Genomic DNA, 19,047 nt, shown 5'->3' on the forward strand with positions numbered 1-19,047 from the left:
GAGCAAATAGCTTATAGTAGCGAACCAATCACAGCGCCGAATTAATATACAGTGGTTCTCCATGTATTAAAAACTGTGATCAGTAGATAAATCCCTTCATGTGGCGGTTTTATCGGAGGATAATTTCCGAAACCAAAGATTGTCCAAAAACTGAATAGTTGGCCGAGAAGCGAGGCTTTTTAATCATTTGGTAAAACTCAATTTATCTGGAGAACTTTGCTTTCCTGGCTTCAACACGCACTTCACATTTAAAAGAAAAACATGTTGCCCCGAGCGGGACTGGAACCGGTAAAAGAAAAACATGTTGCCCCGAGCGGGACTGGAACCGGTAACTAGTCGGGCGTGATATAACCACTACACTTGGGAACTTAAATAACCACAGCGAAAACGCCGCAAATCAATAGATCTAATAATGAGGAAAAAACATCGCTCTGCACGTGCGTTTTAAATTTTCGTACATTTGTTTTCCGTCCTTTGCAAAACAACGTCAAACGACAAAATTTAAGGTAGAACTCAAACGACACGCCTACCAGCTTGGTTCCTGGGTAGTTCGCCGTTTTTGTTCAAGTTGAATACGTTGAAATACAAGCTGCCGGGTACAACCATGATTTGCGCTATGCGAAACGTGGAAAACGTCACCTGCTCATAAGCAACTCTTACAGAAGCCCGTAACAGGTACAACGGAATGGTAGAATATCTGAGGGAGTCGGACTACTACAAAACCAAACTTGAGCAGGCAGGCACTATTCAGCTATTTTTAAAAAATTGTTGAGAGCTTGTTCGCTTCAAGATTTCCAGTTTTGTGGACTTTTTGTTTGGTTTGACGACTTATGACTCGCTACATTTCTTGGTTGAAAATTTCGATGACTATTACATTTAATATATGACAAAGGATATCGAATCGTACTGTTTTTACGAGTTAGAGAGAACCTTGGGAGGCTTCACACCCCCTGCCACAAACGAGCCCATACGATGCCCTCACTTGTTTCCTGGGTTCATGAACACTTGCTGTACTATGACTCAGCAAATTATTAAAACACTTTCAACGTACTTTCAACAAATCTTGTCCACTTGATCCAACGCCAACTCATCTTCTAAGTCACTGCGCTGATTATAACAGACATTATTAATAAATCCTTATGCTCTGGTGTATTCCCAGCTGTACTTAAATAGTCTTTAGTGCGTCGAGTTTTGAAGAAACCTGATCTTGACAAAGATATTCTAAAAAATTGCCGACCTGTTGCAAATATTCCTTTAATGGCCGCAGGTATTGAAAAGGTAGTTGCGGATCAAACGTATTTCTACTTGGAGACAAACCACTTATTGTCTGCTATGCAATCAGCGTATCAGAGACATCACTCCACCAAATATGCCCTTTTTCGAGTTATGAATGATGTACCAAACCATTGATCTTCGTCAAGACGTTGTCTCTATAATGTTGGACCTGTCAGCTGCTGTCGACACCATCGATCACACTATTCTCAAGGACAGTCTCAGCAATTGCTTTGGATTTTTATATAATGTGTTCAAATGGTTCTCCTCTTACCTTAGTGGTCGGTCTTAATCTGTCATAATAGTTAACACAACATCGAGTGAGCGGTCTATACTAAAATATCTTTTGTTTACTCTTTACATGGTTCCTTTAAAAGATATAGTCTGCGCTTATAATCTGAACAGTACGTGGAGATGACTCGCAAATATACATTACCATTAAATCTAATGATCAGTCATATTCATCAATCACCCAACGACGATGTGTAAACCATGCTATGGCATGGAACACTCCCAATAAGTTACTGTGCAATCCTGATAAAACAGAAGGTATTCAATTTAGTTCTCGCTTTGTCAGGCATCCGATCATTAGAGATTTTTTGCTTGGTGATACCATTGTACATCTGTGGGACCGAGTGTGTAACCGCAGTATTATAGTGGACAAGGAACTCAATCTTAGCCACCATCATCACTTCAACGTGACGCAACAGTCTTAAGTTGGAAATACCACCTTTTAAATCGAATATCAAAAAGCATTCTATATCTTATAGAGGTCCAGTTTTTTGGAATCATTTGCCAATTGATTGTCGTATAGCGAATAGCGTGAAAAGTTTCTCCAGGATGATTAACAAACTTACTTTGGTCAGAGACATGGACTTTTCTAATTTATTCTGTAGAAGATAGCTCCCCCTTGAAAGGAGTTTTTAGGTCTATGATTTTAGCATTTATACAATACCATCAATTATTGATTACTTGTTTATTGTAAATAGTAAATTTTGCTGTTATGTTTATACATATAAGAAGGCATAAGTCTTATTTTACTTTACAATGTTATTACAGTTATTGTTTATGTATTTTAATATTATTTACACGACCCCACAAGCTGCATAGCTTAAATACTTATCGTGTCTAAATAAAGGTTTTACTTACTTACTCACTCACTCACTCACTCACTCACTCACTTACGTGCAAGAGAGCTACATTGCCACTACGATCAATTGTTTGCCTGAGGAAATAGCTGTCTAGAGGCCACCTGAAAATGCTGATTAATGCACTGATTTGTTGTGTCCCGTTTAAATTACCCTAATAGTCATTACCGTAGCTTACCTAGGCGTGTAACTGTTAAACTTCAAATCATTCAGAATTCTGCAGCACGCCTTGATCTCGTGGATAAGACGATCTGACCGTACAACTTCAGTCTTGAAACATTTTCATTGGCTTCCGGTTGAAGCACGCATTGTTTTTAAGGTAATGAATGCTCTTAACTTGTAAAATTCTTAATGGACAAGCTCTTGCTATATGACCTCTCTTATTACTAAATATCAACCAAACCGTAAGCTTCACTCGTTCACTTCACGTTCCGACAGTCAAGACAGTAACGTATGTATTGAACCTACTTTCTCTTTTTGCGCTCGAAAAATATGGAACGCGCTACCACAAGACATCAAATCTTCTGAAACTTCCTTAATTTTCATATCTTGCCATAAGACTTAAGAATACATATTGTGCATAAGTTATATTTTTGCACATAGCTTACTATCTATCTACCTATTAGTTATATACTGACCTATTTATCGACCTAAAATTTATTCCATGTAAGCAAAGGTTTTAGTAATAAATAAGCAGGTAAAAATCAACGATAAATCGAACGACGCCTCGGAGTGGTCATCATGACACCATTTTCAGGTTCAAAATGGTTAGAATAAACTGTCAGCAATAGTTCGCTGAAGGTTATCATCGTAAACAGTTCTGTAACGTTACGCAAGTGGTTTGGCTAGATTTGAGTCTGATTGGACTTTAAGAGATGGTGTGAATTAAGGGAAACACAATTGTTCTCTGTTTCCATGGTGAACTTGACTGAAGAGTAACAGTTTTTAAGGACCTGAAGAAAGTAGCCGCTGATATTGTGTCCACGCCTTTTTCCAACTCATACATACATACATACATACATACATACATACATACATACATACATACATACATACATACATACATACATACATACATACATACATACATACATACATACATACATACATACATACATACATACATACATACAATTTAATTCTTGACAGAAGTTCAGGCTGTCAAGAATTATAGATTGCTCTTCAATCAAACGAATTGAGCGCTCTACGAAACACATTCTACCCAGAATACAAGTATTTACATACATACGTATCAATAAATAAATTTAAGATAGAAAATGTAACATTTTCTTATCTTAACATTTTCTATCTTGACTGTGTTACATTTTCTATCTAAAATTTATTTATATTTCGCTCTGCATGTTTTTGCATCGGGCACTCCTGCGACTTAGTGAAGCAATCATTGTATTGTTTCTTTTTTTACATACATATATATATATATACATACAATGCCATACATATCCTTAATTTATTTAAACACGATAGGGTTTAAAGCTCAGAGCTTGTGGGGTCGCGTAAAAATAATTACAATATGAAACTAGATTAAAATAGTAATAATATTACTTACAGAACACAAAAAAGAGACTATTCAATTAGTTTTTAAGAAAAAGAAATGTTCAAAGGAGTAAATGATTTACTTCATTTTCTCCTTACAGTCCAACAGCGCTTTGTTACCTCGTTTTCTTTGCTTCCTTCGCGTCCTTTCACCGTCCAACTAGGCTGAAGTTGCCACCGACAAATGGGTTTTGCCGAGGATATGGCTAAATGTCCGCTAACCTGTTTTAGCAGTGTGACGCCTTCGCTCTTCTTTCTTCTTTTACAAAGCTATCAACGGTCCATTCTGCTGTTTCTCCTTCACTCACGCTTTTTCACACCAGGGTGCTTGATTTCATACATGCATGACAACGGTTTCTACAATTAGCAAACACCTAAACCAATTTTCTTTTTTCTTCAAAATAAAAAACAACAGATAAACGATATTTCTTAATTAGGCAATATTGCATTAACTAAGTTTTCTAACATGCTGTGCTAACTCTAAAAATAATTTAAAACACCAGCACATTACGACATACCACACGCTAAAATGATAAAAACAAACAATAACACATGAATACTACAAAAATGCGAATAATGTAAAATTTTTATGCATATGTTCTCATTAATAAACAAAACAGAACAATATTTAATATCTTGGCTTTTCGTAGTTAAAGAATAGGCCTTATCACGGTTTTCGACGCTATTTACAGGCTTGAAATAACAGTGTTTGTATGGAAATCGGGTGTCAAACAATTTTCATAAAACATCGCTTCTGAAAAATTCATGAATTGGAAACTTTTGGCACTAGGAAAAGGATTTTAAGAAAAAAAATTTGAGGAATATAGCTGTGCCAGAAAGCGTCCAGTCGTGTTTTGAATTGTCCATACATTTCCCTGTATTTTTTCCCGCGAACGATTTTTAGTAGCGGTTCACTGCTAGTTCACTATACAGAGAAATGTATGGGAAGTTCAAAACACGACTGGACGCTTTCTGGCACAGCTACATCCTTCAATTTTTTTTCCTTAAAATCCTTTTCCTAGTGCCAAGATGTTTTATAAAATTTATATGACATCGGATTTCAATACAAACACTGTCATTTCAACCCTGTTTGCCTACTCGTCAAAATGGCGTCGGAAACCGTGATAAGACCCATATGATTTGCTGGTAAAAACTGGATCATTGAATCGAAATACAATTCCTTGGTAAGTTTATATAAAAAAAAAAAATCACTAGCGCTTGTTTACTGATATGGGATGATTATAGCCAACTCGGCGCCTTGCCTACAATAGTATCATCTCATAACAAACGCGAATTATTTTAATTGTTTTCTTAAAGTAAACGATGCTGGGACGACATTCAATTCTCGTACTGCAATTAACATCATGATTTCCATGACTAAGGACGGACGTTACAAAACAACATTTCATTGGGAACTATAAATTTTGGGAGTTAGTTTTCTTCGTTTCTTCTTGGAAGTAGAAAATGTGACAGAGATGCTATATTAATTTTGTTGAGCAGTTAATTGCGACTAATTAAGAGCGGCTGCCTGTAAGGATCGAGAATTCGCCGTCAACGACCAATTTGGCGAATCGCTCATATTCGGTCCAAAAATACCCTTTGGTGAGCTATTTTCAAAAATCATATTTAAAAGTTCCAGCGACTTTTTAATTTTAAGAGATTCGCAAAAAATTGAAAATGCGGTCAAAGTGCGGTTTTTCGGCCAACTGAAGGTTCAAAATAAGGTGCGCGGACGAAGCACTGCCAAATGCTTAAAATAACTTCAGTTGAAGTCAAACTTTACACAAACTATGAAAAACTATTCTTGTTTATTGTCCACTACTAAACATTTTCAAATCTATCCATTTTGTGATTCTAGCGAGCACTTTAAAACCACCTTTGTAGAGCGCTAAAAATAGCGGCGAAATATAGGTAATATTTAACGGCACAAAAGTGTTCCTGGTACCTCAGTTTTCGATAATTTTACTTTACAGCCTTAACATATAGTTATTAAACATTCACCATGCTAAGTTTCAAGCTCGGACTCGCAACGCTTCCCTCTGAGAAAATCGGAGAACTTTTGCAATGTATTCGGCTCAAATAACACAAGATTATCGACAAAATGGAAGCTAATTAACTCGAATTAGGCCAAAATCCAAAGCGTGAGATTCCGCGTTTATGTTTTCTCGAAAAAAGAAAAGAAAAACATGAGTACATAGATGAGAATAGTGCAAAATAATTGTGGCCTTTGATGCTAATGCAAACAACTCAATTTTTCTGCGAAATTGAAGACATTGAGCGGGAAACGTAGGATAAATATAGTCACGCGGTCATGTTAACCGCAATCGAGATTGCAATCTTTCTATGTCACGCAACACCAAACCATCGGGTTAGGTACTGAAACCATACTTATTTAATTACTTCAACTTTAGTTACATTTAAACTAAATCAAGCAAAATACTATCCGAAACGACTAGTGTTGACAAGACTGGATTTTATATTTCTGAGTGGGGAAGGAAGTAAGATAATTTTTTTGTGTAAGAATTTTTCTCCTGAACTGACAGCTACGTAGAAATCCGTTTTAAATCTATGTAGGATTTTTTTTCCTTGTCATAATTTGCGGTTAAAGAGGTTTCGCTTTTCTTTTAGAAATTGGCCATCCTCCCGAAACTCTGAAAAAATATAATACCCATCCCCAGATCCATATAGCAGGGGAGTGGCAGGGTGGCTTGAGCCCCTTCCCCCCCCCCCCTCCCCCCACCCCAGAATTTTTGGAAGTGTAAATTTTAACGTATATATTTCAGTTTCATTTTAGGCTAATTCTCCTGAGGACGGATTCTTACTGCCCGATTACTAAGTTCACTGTAATCAGTAAAAGAGGAAGGAAAATTTGTCGTCGTCTTTTTACGTCCTCCTTCAAAGACTCAAACGTGAAATTAGGCAATTTCTCGTGGTAGTCCGCGTACGGTGATGGCAAAGAAATGTACCAGAAAGTGTGATGCAGTTGCAAAGTTATTGTTTTGCTTAGTAAATCTACTCCTTCTTTTGATATTCTCGTTGCACCTTAAACTCCCCACCGGGTCTGTTTTTTGACTGACGGGGGTGGGGGGTGTAGCTTTGTTTAACCAATTTGCTTGCCCCCACCCCCTCGTTGATTTAACCTTGCTACAGGCCTGCAGTTCTTATTGGATTACTACCGCACGTGCACTTGCTAGTAAAGTCCTCTAGAAGAGCCGGGTATGGGGCCTTTTTGTGGAAGGGTGAGGGAGGAATATCTAGGCCCAGGTCTTCACACACATGCTGCAACGGATGCCAAAGTCGGCCCTTTGGCGTGGGCAAATGTTTAAGGTATGATACCTTTGTTCCACTGTGAAAATCACCTAAAAACATTTTTTGGCAACTTAGATTACATTATCTCTACCAAGTGAGATGGAAAACAAACACAGGAAGCCTTTATGTTTGTGCTATTACAAAAGTACTTACCAGCTCTAGGTAACAGCAACTTCATTTCAGTTCAAGCCTATGCCCTCATCGGTACTGAGTTTAAGACTCGCTAAGTGCCCTGTGATGTCTTTCGTACAATCCTTGAGAGCGACACATTCAAAGTGACCAGGGTAATTACTAAATTGTCCGCAAGGAGTAGTCTGACTGAGTAGCGTACTATAGCTGCAAAGAGCCATTACTCACACATTACTTTGAAGATGCCGGAGAATAATCACCCTGGAATTTTTGTGTGCCTCGGTTGATCTCCTTCACAAAACTGATTGAAAAAGTGCTAAGCAATTAAAGCCCATATATAGGCAGCCCATGATGTTCTGGAAACCTGTTTTTAGTAACACTACATCATTGATTGCTAACTCCGGGAAATGACAGACATTTAGATTCGAAAAATAATCTAGAGTGTTTGGACAATGACGTAAGTGTTCTGGAATGTTCCAGATGAATTGATTAGGTAATTTCCGATGTTCCGTTTTTGTCAACTGTAGGAGAATCAGTGTGAAAACGCAGTATAGGTGATATCTGCAGCTACTCAGTGTGTGAATTCTAAAACAGTTTCTGGTATAGTTAGGTTGAACTTGGGGTTGCGTGACACGTCACCGGAGTTTTGAAAGATGTTTTTGAACGGATGCTCAATGGTCTTGGATGCGTGTGCTGTGAGAAAATGGATTCAATTAATAACCTTTGCTGATTGAGCAAATGTATGGCATTTGTAGAAACTTAGTGGTGCAGCATTAAAGAGGAAGGAATAGAAAGAACGGGTACGTTTTATTTAACTCTTTCAATAATCAATGCTAAATGCGAGTGTGTATTTGTGGATCATTTTTTGTTTCTGGGCAACCGAGCTCGAATCATGATAATCGAGCACGAGAACCATCTCGAGCTCGATTTGTAATCCACCTCGCAATATCGTACTCCATTTGCGGTATACCGAGCACAGGTCTATTCGAGCTCGAAATCGCCGTCGAGCTCGGTTATCTTCATCGAGCTCTACATTCATATCGAGCACCGTTACTTATCGACCTCTGATGACTGTGCTCGATTAGGGGGTGTATCGTGCTCGAATAGAGCACAAACAATCCGGCTTAAATAGTCGAACTCAAAAGAATCTGAAAGAATTCGTTGTTGCTGCAGCAGAAGAAAACAAAGAACCCGACTAAATGTAGAAATGGTGCGCTCAGTCAATGAGGAGCAAGTATTTCCGTCGCTGGGCCAATTAAGAGTGAGTAATTTTGCCCTCGGTGAAAGGAAAACAAAGAAACAAACGCCCTCTGTTTCGACCAATCCGCATTCAGTAATTTTGTCTTCTATGTTATAAAATTTCAAAATGCTCAATATTTTTCCTTTGGCGTCTCAGCGGATGACAACCATCGAAAAAGTGTACAGACCATTTTCTTAGGAACCAATGGAAATATTAAAGAAGCCTCACACACTTTGTTAGCCTATTATCTTGTGATTGATAAAGTTTAGTTTGTTTGGATATTTGCAATAACGCAAAGGTTCGTAATTCACTTCAGTAAACAGTAAGTTACTCAGTTTTCAGTCTAAAGGCTTCCGCGCTCCTATATAAACAAAATAGGCGTCAAAAATCTATATTTCAGATTATTCATTTAGCTTTACGGTTAAATATTTGAAACCCGATGCAATTTGCAGGAGTGTCTCACATATTGCAATTCACTCACAACACAGGTGTCCTGTATTGACAGTGGCCGACAGCGCCATGGAGAGATGTCGACCGCAAGTAGCGGCCACTGTCACCAGGGATACGCAGGGAAAAAATGCGCTGGTGAGTAACACTTCTACATTTATAAGACGGGTAATCATTATACTTTTAATGTTTAGGCTTGAACAAAAAAAATCCTTGCCTGGCAACCCTTAATCTCGTACCCAGTTGTTTGTCTTCGTATCCGAAGAGTGAGATGATTTTGGTACGAGATTAGGCAGCCCTAAGTGAAGTGGTAAGATTGTAAATTGAGACCTTCAGGAAAACACAAAGGAACAAGAAGCTGTAGACAGCTTGTACGCGAGGCGCCTTCAACATTGGTACTCATACGTTGTAGTTAGGTTCTAGCAAAAGGCGAAGAACTGCTACATACATCTTCAGCTTCGATGTAAGAAATATAAAACAGTACAAAAACCGTTTTCAAAACGTTTTTTTTTAACTGTACAGTTTGCATGATCTTAGCCTAAAGTTTTTTTGGTTTAACATTCCCTTTGTTATGAAAGGTGTAAGTGTTGGTTTTGGAGCCGTGTTCGATCATCAAACTTGTATTTGTTTCCCCGAGGCAAGCGCAAATAACAATCACTATTTAAATAGAATTTAATGCCGGATGAGAATATGGATTTATTGACCACTCACTGATATCATTTTCTTTGTTCACTAATGCCTTGCAGTAGCCATCGGTTCTCATCCAGACCATTCCGCTCAGTCATGCAAACACATCTGGGACGTTGGAATCTCCAACAAAAACGGATAGCACTGGATCGACCCCGAGAGAACTGGCAACCCTTTAAAAGTCTACTGTGACTTAACAACTGATGGAGGTAGGTCTGGGATAACGCTTTTCTATAAGAGACACTGAAGCCCCCCCCCCCCTCCCCCCCTCTCTTCCCCCACCGCTGCCCCCCAGTAGGGTGAATGCAATGGCTCCTGGACTTAACATCTAATGGAGAGTGCAATGCCAATGGCATGGGTTCACCACCAACAGAACTGAGGGCACCAGGCCGCCAAATTCGACGGGGCAAAAAAGCCTCCAAAAATTGTGCCCAAATGAACCATGTGTTTCTTGCACAAAATAATCAGCACGTATTCCATGCAAAGAAATGTCAAAGAACACATTTTCATCGGTTCTTAGTTTCCTAAGGTTTAACCCGTGCACCCTGTTTGGGTTTAACTAAAGTTACCTTCTGTTGGTTTTGATCTTCCAATTGCTCTACTATCGTTACATAACCAAAATAGTTATTTTATAGTGAGCATTGTCTTGACCATAATTAATAGCCTTTGTGTGACCCTAGCACCATTTACGTTCTTTTGTTTTGGATATTCAAAGCGTAAATTGCTAGACAAAAACAGAGGAGCAATCACACTACCAAGATAACTCACTACAGTTACCACTGTCTTAAACTGAAGACCAAATATAGTTCCTCGCGAAGCGAGTTTAATTAATTTGTTTGCCGGAGCTAAGCAGCGCGAGTTCGAGCAAAAATATATATATATATAAACAATAACACAAACTGCAAGGCTGATACTATGTGAAAAAGTTGACTACAATAGCCTGCATTTGGCGCAAAAATATGCTCAGATATTTGTACGCGGACATTATCTGTTCCAAAAAACTTACTGATTTCCGAGAGCGAAGCTCGAGGAAAACTGTGAGCTTCGAGGAACAGATAATGCCCGAGGGAAAATATTTGAGCATAGCTTTAAAGTCAAATGGAGGCTATTGTGTTTATTGTCCTTCAGATATTTTTCGCAACACGCGGGATCTGCCAGTCTGTCATATGTCAAGCACGTCAACGTTTGTCAATTGGCTTTCAAAATCCCCCCGTCTTTCAATATTCAGATTTCTCTTCAGTCAAAAGCATATGATTGTGGAAAAAGTACAACATTTGCCTGAAAGAAAAAGCAACTTTTTTAATTCCGTGAAAGAAAAAGGCAAGATACAAGTGGTGGATAGGGTTACAGGAAATCTTACTACTTTTCAACAACAACCATGCGAAACATGTTTGATAAGCTCACATCTGCCATAAATGCCATTTCTCAAGGAAAACCCTCCGTCAAGCCTGGTAAAGATTGGCGCGCGCTTCTCGCTTCGAGTCTCCAAGCGGAATTCGAACAGTCAGCGATGAACTGGGTCGGCTAGGCTTGTGGCGCGACCGCGCATATGAAAGGGAAGGGTTGTTCCTGTGCTTTTGTCTTAACGTTTTTCTACCGTTTTCTTTTTCGCAGGAAAGCCCTTTGTCTCGTGCAAGGAAATTTACAATAACCACAAGTAAGTCAAAAACATTTTGGAGACAACCGTTGTCTCAGGAGCATTAACCCAGGAGATGCGGAAGCGTTAAACATCTTTTATTGTATTCTATGTCGATTTTAGCAGTTATATAATAATGGCACAACTCAAAATATGTTAAAGGAGGGATATAATGTTTTTTTCATGCACGGCTCATACTGATATTGCGAAATTTTTAACAGAGCTGCATTTAGTCAAAAACCTGACAATGTTTTGATTTTTATGTTTTTAAGCGAGCGTTTCGCACCTTTGCCATCTTTGGAAGCAGATTCCCTCCATATCTACGTAAAAAAGGAAGGAGGGAAAAACTAAATTCATTAACGCCGCAGTAGAATTAAGAATGCTGACCGATATTTGAGGAAAAATCGTTAAAAAATTTAAGTAAAAATTGGAATTTTGCCACATTTTTTTTAAACCTTAAGGTGAGTGCAGAAAGGAATACAATTTTCTTGTTACCAGGTCCCAAGGAAACGAAGCTTATTTACTCTAAATGCCATCTGGAAAGGTTCCTGTGTACTGTCACATGTCACGCCATGGGCTTGGAGCATGTGGAGGAGGTGGATGGGCGCTGGTCATGAAAACTGATGGCATTAAGGTATCACGTGACAACCAACCGTTTGTCTTTATGTAGGAATATGGACATCAATCTTTATATACAAAAGAAGATCACGTTTATGTTCTTTGTACCTTCAGGAGCTGTACGAGATACTTGGATCACTCAATTTAACATTTTGACCATCCGCTCTCCGGAAATATAATCGTTCAAATTCTGCTGTCTCAAAATTCTTTGAAAATGCTAATAAAGGTCATGAAAGTGATTCTAGACACTCCGAATTCTTTCAAGGCAGACTTATCAAAGTTAGCTTCCAGCTGTTGTTTTTTAAAAGTGGATATGTGAATGTGGTAACTTATTGTAATTTTCCTACATGTTTTCCTTTATTTACACCCAGCCAACGTTTCACTTCAAGTCCAAAATCTGGAGTAACAAGAGCGACTTAAACAGGAGGAAAGACCTTGTTTGACAATCATGAAACAAAGCTACCAACCTACTGGAACACATCCTTTTCCAAGATCTGTCTCGGTATGAAGTTTGGACATCAGACAAAATTCATTGTCATCACCAAGCGCGCCAACTCCCTGTACTCACTGATCGCCGATGGTAATTACCGCGCCACCTCACTGGGTCGTAACACGTGGAAGTCGCTTCTCGGTTCTTCTGCATCCTTGCAGTCAATGTGTAACAAAGAAGGGTTCAACATTGTGGGTCCCAATGCTGATTCCCCCAGAGCCAGAATCGGCATCGTTGCTAATGAACAAAATGACTGCAATTCTCCTGATTCCAGAATCGGTTTTGGTACTGGAGGGTTGCACGACGACTCCAACACGTGTGGAAACGAAGCTATGTATGGAGGAGATAACGGAGATAAGCACATCAAAGCCATGGGCTACATTCTGGTGCAATAACAATCACAAGGAACAGGCGCGTAGCTAAGGTTTCGATAGGGGTGTTCGTTGAGCCCCAAATCTTGCTGAGCGCAGGAACTAAAAACAGAACTTTGTCACAAAGAAATGTAATCCTTCGATAAGAAAACAGCTTTTTCAGTTTTAAAAACAACAAACGCAACACAAAAATCTGTACTCGTTATGTTATTCTGTACTTCACCAAGAAACAAGGATAAGGTGTTATTTAGTTTCTTTATAGAAGAAATAAATTGGTGATGGGACTGACTTGAGTGGTAAGAGTGTTGACAGAAAAGAGAATAAGCAAAGTATTTTCCCAACGCAAGAAAAGTTAGTTTTTGTGAGTCAATCTTTTAAACTTCATTGTCTTGCGCAATGATCCGCAGTGCACTCAAATTAATTTTCCATCCAGATCCCTTTCCCACGATAGTCAACTGAAAACTCTGAACTCGCTTGTTAGGGTGTGTAAGATGTTACTCTTGTTTCTTATCGATGAATCTAGCGGTTTACTCTTTTACGGCTCGATACTCGCTTGTCGAAAAGGCGCTTTCTAGAGGAGCTTAAGCCGTACCGTATGGTCCATTTGTTTCCTTTACAAAAATAATATGAATTAACTGCTCTTGTGCACTCGAAAGACACTTATCGATAGAAGCATTTGCGTTGAAAATGTGTTCGAACTCACCAACTCCGATTTTTCTGCCATGGCGCGAACCGCTCAACGTAAAATTTCGCGCCAGAAAAAATTAAGACATTAGTCTCAGTTTTTGATTTTTGTCTAGGGCTCGGACCACGTGACCCGAAACGGATTGACCGAGATGAAAAACAGAAAGAGGCCTAGGAACTAGGCAAAAGGAGCCTTGATAAAAGAGAAAAATGTGCAAACAAATTTTTACACAGAAGACATTACCGTTGAAGTTTAATTTTTAAGTCACGTGACATGAAATTGATATTATCAACCAGTTTTCGTACGATTGAATAATAACCTCCTTTCCTCCAGGAACTACTGTAGTTCAGACAAGCTGGTGATCCACGGCCCTAACATATGCAAGAGGTTAGTTTAGATCAAGATTTGTCTGCCAACCTGCCGAGAAAAATTATGAATAGAATGTTTATGTTTCATTGTTGATCTGAGTTCAACTCCTCAGCCATGCTTGTTACATAGCCAACTGGAATGCTTCCTACAACTAAAAATTTTCAACAATGTTACCATGTTTCAAGTTGAATTTTTATTTTTTTTATTTTTTTTAGGAATTTGTCTGAACATCTAGGCATTTCATCTGTAGTGATCGTATCCTCTTTTCTCGTAACCTGTATGTTTAATCAAGTAGCGATATTGTAAAGGGAAATAAGGTTTTGGTCAGTATTGGATCTTAAAGAGATATTGTTTTTTTAAACATTTAATTTGTTTTCTAAAATGTGACCTGTGAAATTGAATTGTTTTGGAAAATTCTTAATCATTTCTTGCTTCTTGCCTCATAGAAATCAATTTTACGTCTGCAAGTATTGTTTGCATGTATACGCAGAAGGTGGCGCCTTTAGGGAAATTGAAGTTCATCTATTTAGTGTTTAAGCACCAATGCTTCGTCATTTGAAGTGGTCCAGTTTAGCACTGAGACAGCTATTCAATGAATCCAACTGTGCTTTTAGTTTTGATGTTTCGCTTGACATTAACTCGTATACCACAAACACAGCAAAGAATGGGTAGACGCTTTTCGTCCAACTTGACACGTGTGCGGCCAAGCTTATCGGTATCGAAACAGCCGATACCAGTATCGATAATATCGAGTCCTCGGTATCGATATTCGTCCAGCCTTAGTTCTGTTGAATGTTTATTAGCTTACAATCCCCTACCCTTCAAGCAGAGATCTTTTTTTTACAACTGCCATATTTATTATAGGTCATGCTCTTTTAAAATAATGTTAATTCTAACTGATGTTACAGTTAAAAAAATTCTTACCAGTAAACATACCATTCACTTTTCTATTTATGCTGTTTGAAACCGGCTAGGAAGAACATGAGTGTTTACGATAAGTGATTTAATATGATTAAGTTCAATTACTATAATCCTTGGATATTCTGTTTCCAGGACCATCTTTCTCAAATCAAAATCTTTACGCGACCTCGTCAATAGAAAAAGAACCATATGAACCCCTCCACCCCAATCATGAATGCAATTATTCTATTTTTCGATAATGGTGTCTTAATTTCTGTTGACAGCACCTTCACCCCCTCCACCCCGGTGATGTTATTATCCTTTTTTTTTAGGTTATGATGTCATTGTTTCGAATTACGTCATTTCTATCTATGACGTCATCGACGTTAATTCATTCCACCGCAAATGAATGAGAATCCACGGCAAAAATTCAGAAACAGTGGTCCCTACCACACTACTCGGTTTTATGCGGATCACATACACATGTAATTTAAATGACAATTGTTTTTGAAAACCTTAGAACTTCCTCATAGATGTTTTTGTCTCAAATTTTGACATGTAACAAAAACCCTGCATCAGCAAAGACAATATAAATCTGTCATTTTTCTTTTTCACACTTTTAGCTGAATATATTTCATGATCACGCTTTTTATTCACCCCTTGTCAAAGATTGCAGACTGGCAATCGAAAGGTCGTTTTAACCATTTTTTTAACTTTTAAATAGAGAACGCTTTAAAATATTATATTTACGTTGTTATTGATTTTTTTTCGGAAAAATAAAACCTGCAGAATCTTCTTTCTTTGGTTTGTATGAATACAAAGATCACATTAAACTGCAACGGAACCTTTCCTGAGGGATCTCTTTACCTATAAATAAACCAAATTGATCCATTCATGCTAGCCCTCCATTGACTACTTATTTTTACTCTTGCGTTTAATTATTTTTCTATTTTTAGCAGCTGTTGTTTTCTTTCATTGTACCCGCGGCCCTAAAGAAGACTAGTCGTGAAAAACAATATAGACAGGAACTTGCAATTAATTATTAATTATTGTTAATTGGAAGAACGAAAACACAAACGTTCCATGCCAGACTGTCGTTAAAAGGGTGCGAAGCACACTCAAATTGTTCCCCCAGATTCACGCACAATTCTCCAGTACACGAGATTGCTAGTTATTACACCTGTACAAACAGTTTATTAGCTGGTGTTGGGCAATTTAGCACTGGAGTGGGATTTTATGCCGGAGGGTATAACAGTATTTGTACCATCATGAAATTTATTTTAATGCTTTGGAGTACAATCGAATTGTTCCCGCGGATCCACGGGCAATTCTGCAGTTCACAAGGTTGGTACATTCCGTTAGTTAGTCATTGTTCAACACTAGTAAGGTTTATTGTGATCATGGCATGGATGATTAAACGATGGGTTTTGAAACTGAATGAAACTTTATAAATAATACCTTGCAATCCTTGTAATAAGTTAGCTAAAACTTTTTACAACGAGGCCGACAGTCAGGATTTTGAAGAAACTACTTCTGCGTTAACTAAGGTAAATTTTTTTCTTGAAAATTGCAACGAATCATCGGTATAGCGATCCAAAAATAGGGTGTTCGCAAAGGGCAATTTGTCGAACAAGACTTTTGTGTACGAAGTTCCGCTTGATGATCACGTTTTGTTCTGCGTGTTACCATCTCCGTGCGTAAACATCAACAAGTTTCTACACCGCAAACGTAGACGCCGGTAGGGTTGAATGCCAACACGGCCAACTAAATCCTAGTCTTATACTTGAAACTAAAGCAAACTGGATGATAGAAGAAAAAGCTTAGTACCAAATGAAAACCTACATGGCTCAAATTGCAAATTACCGCGGGCGGCAGCTCTAAATTTTAGCAGGTGATAATGTAAGTATTTTTTAGTTAAAAAAAGGAAATCCTTAACAAAAAGCCCAAAACAGTTGTCCGTAAACCTTAGCTAAGAAACGTAGTTAGCTTTCTTAGCTTTCAATACCAGTTGTTATTTTATAATTTTCTTATGTTAGCCCGTGACATTTTAACGTAGAATGAGAAATTAGCTTCGTAGTAAAGGTTGTAAAACTAAAGGAAAGACTACCATCGACAGCGTGAGTAGAATGTCATAAAATCTCGCTGGTGGCTTACTGACATTGACAGTAATGATACATGCTAATTACCTTTGGCTGATCTTGTAGAAAAGTTAGCACGGAGAACTTTAGTGATGTCGATTGAAAGCTTCCCTTTCATTTAAACGGCCCAAAGCAGAATTTGGGTTTAGCAGGTCGACCATTGTCTCAAAAGGCAAAAGTAAAACGAGTGCATTATATCGTATGCCACGTAATTAGTTTTCTTTCCATGATAAAGTCTCTTCTAGCAATATGAGCTTTAATATTTACTTTTTCCATCATATTTGTATTTTAATGTCAACTCTCCACTTCTCAGATGATTGTCGCCAACTGGAGTTCATGCCAGACTATAATTATGATGGTAAACGTTTAAAAAATCACACTATACATACCGCTGATGTCATCGTGGAAGGTTCGTGCCGTACCCTCTGCTACATGGAACCCAACTGTGTCAGTTATAACTTTTTAAAAACAAAAGCGAGCCACAATGGAAGACACCGCTGTGAACTGAACAATGCTACTCATGAAGGTGCCAGACACGACAAGCTGGTGAACGAAAAAGATTTTTTCTATCGTGGAGCAAAGGTAATTGAGTTTTGGAGTTACTCAAGTGTTCGTATAAGCGCTGAATTTAGTTGAACGATTATATTACTGATAAGGTCGGGGCACAATTGCAATGGGGTTCAGGAACAGTTTTTCTCGTTTAACGTCGTCAATTTTATGAAATTTCCCTGAACATGTTGCATAAAATTTCGCTTGTTTGCGTTACTGCGCTATGAAGCGGAGACAATTAGTGAACCAAAATGTCCAATGTTGCATGCCGCTACAAAAATATTGCAGTGCACACAAAGAGGAATGTGCCCGATTCATGTTCGCTAGTATACACCGACCTTAATGGAGTTTCAATAAATCAAATTTAATAATTATGTGATGTCTAAATCGAAATATAAGGGATGTATTCTCCTTCTTTTTTAGGACGCTTGTTTGAAGAATTCTTGCAAGAACAATGCAACTTGTCAAACAGGTTTCACTGACAAAGGATATCGCTGTGTATGTGCAGGTGGATTCAAAGGAACGCATTGTGGGGAAAGTAGGAATCTTAACATACTTTGTTTGTCTGTTTGAACACAAAAATCTAAATAAATCACCATACAGTTCACTAAATCACAAACAATTTGCTTTTAAGCAAGCAATCCTCTTTGACTCTTAACAAGGCTTAGATACAAATTTACCCAAAATGGAAAAAAAAATATTGCTGGAATTTTCCCCCCAAAATTCTAAAATTCTTGAAAATATTTCTAAATTCCGGAAAAATTTTAAAACAGTTTATATACATTTTAATAGTATAACAAAAGCATAATGAAGATGTAACAAGAAGGCTGATAACCATAAAACAATTGAAAATTAATAAATGGTAAACGTGCGACCATCAAGTTATGGATGCATGCGGAAGATTGCTAAACACGAAAGAAGCGTGAGAGTCGCTCGAGGCGTAGTCGAGAGCAACTCTAGCTGCTTGAGTGCTTAGCAAACCTCTCAAGTGCATCCATAACTCGATGGTGACACAGCTGTATGCGCTGTCGTAAATGCCATTTCTCAAGGGAAACCCGCCGTCAAGACTGGTAAATTTTGCGTAGATCATTATGAGAAAGATTGGCGCGCCCCTCTCGCTTCGAGTGGTCGGCGATAAACTGAGTCGGCTAGGCTTGCGTCACGACCGCGCATATAGAAGGGAAGGGTTGTTCTTCCGTGTAGAACAAGTAGGAAAATCTTTAGCTCCAAATGTATTTTTTGCCTTTCTTTCTGTGCTTGTTTCCTAACGTTTTTCTACCGCTTTCTTTTTGGCAGAAATGTCCTTTGTCTCGTGCAAGGAAATTTACAGTAACCACAAGTAAGTCAAAAAATTCTGGAGAGAACAGTTACTGTTGTCTCAGGAGCAATAAGTCAGGAAATGCGGAAGCGTTTAACATCTTTTATTGCATTCTATGCCGATTTTAGCAGTTATACAATTATGGCACATCTCAAGATATGTTAAAAGAGGTATACAATGTTGTTTC

The 19,047-nt window shown here is 38.2% G+C and overlaps 2 pseudogenes across 2 annotated transcripts in view; both read left to right on the forward strand.

Moving 5' to 3' along the window:
* The first annotated feature begins 11,194 nt into the window (after positions 1–11,194).
* LOC146471421 (putative skeletal organic matrix protein 5) lies at positions 11,195–12,959 on the forward strand (annotated as a pseudogene). Its single transcript, XR_014866806.1, has 4 exons — positions 11,195–11,237; positions 11,401–11,443; positions 11,921–12,056; positions 12,412–12,959. The product of XR_014866806.1 is annotated as a putative skeletal organic matrix protein 5 (transcript).
* Positions 12,960–15,740: 2,781 nt separating this feature from the next.
* The window catches only part of LOC146471422 (uncharacterized), a 6,350-nt pseudogene continuing 3,043 nt past the window's right edge, over positions 15,741–19,047 (forward strand). Inside the window, exons 1-4 of the transcript XR_014866804.1 lie at positions 15,741–16,199; positions 17,307–17,575; positions 17,966–18,080; positions 18,839–18,881. The product of XR_014866804.1 is annotated as an uncharacterized LOC146471422 (transcript). The remainder of the gene's footprint in view (positions 16,200–17,306; positions 17,576–17,965; positions 18,081–18,838; positions 18,882–19,047) is intronic.

This window comes from Pavona decussata, unplaced genomic scaffold (assembly GCF_977016875.1).
Source record: "Pavona decussata unplaced genomic scaffold, jaPavDecu1.1 SCAFFOLD_104, whole genome shotgun sequence".
In the NCBI taxonomy this organism is placed as follows: domain Eukaryota; kingdom Metazoa; phylum Cnidaria; class Anthozoa; order Scleractinia; family Agariciidae; genus Pavona; species Pavona decussata.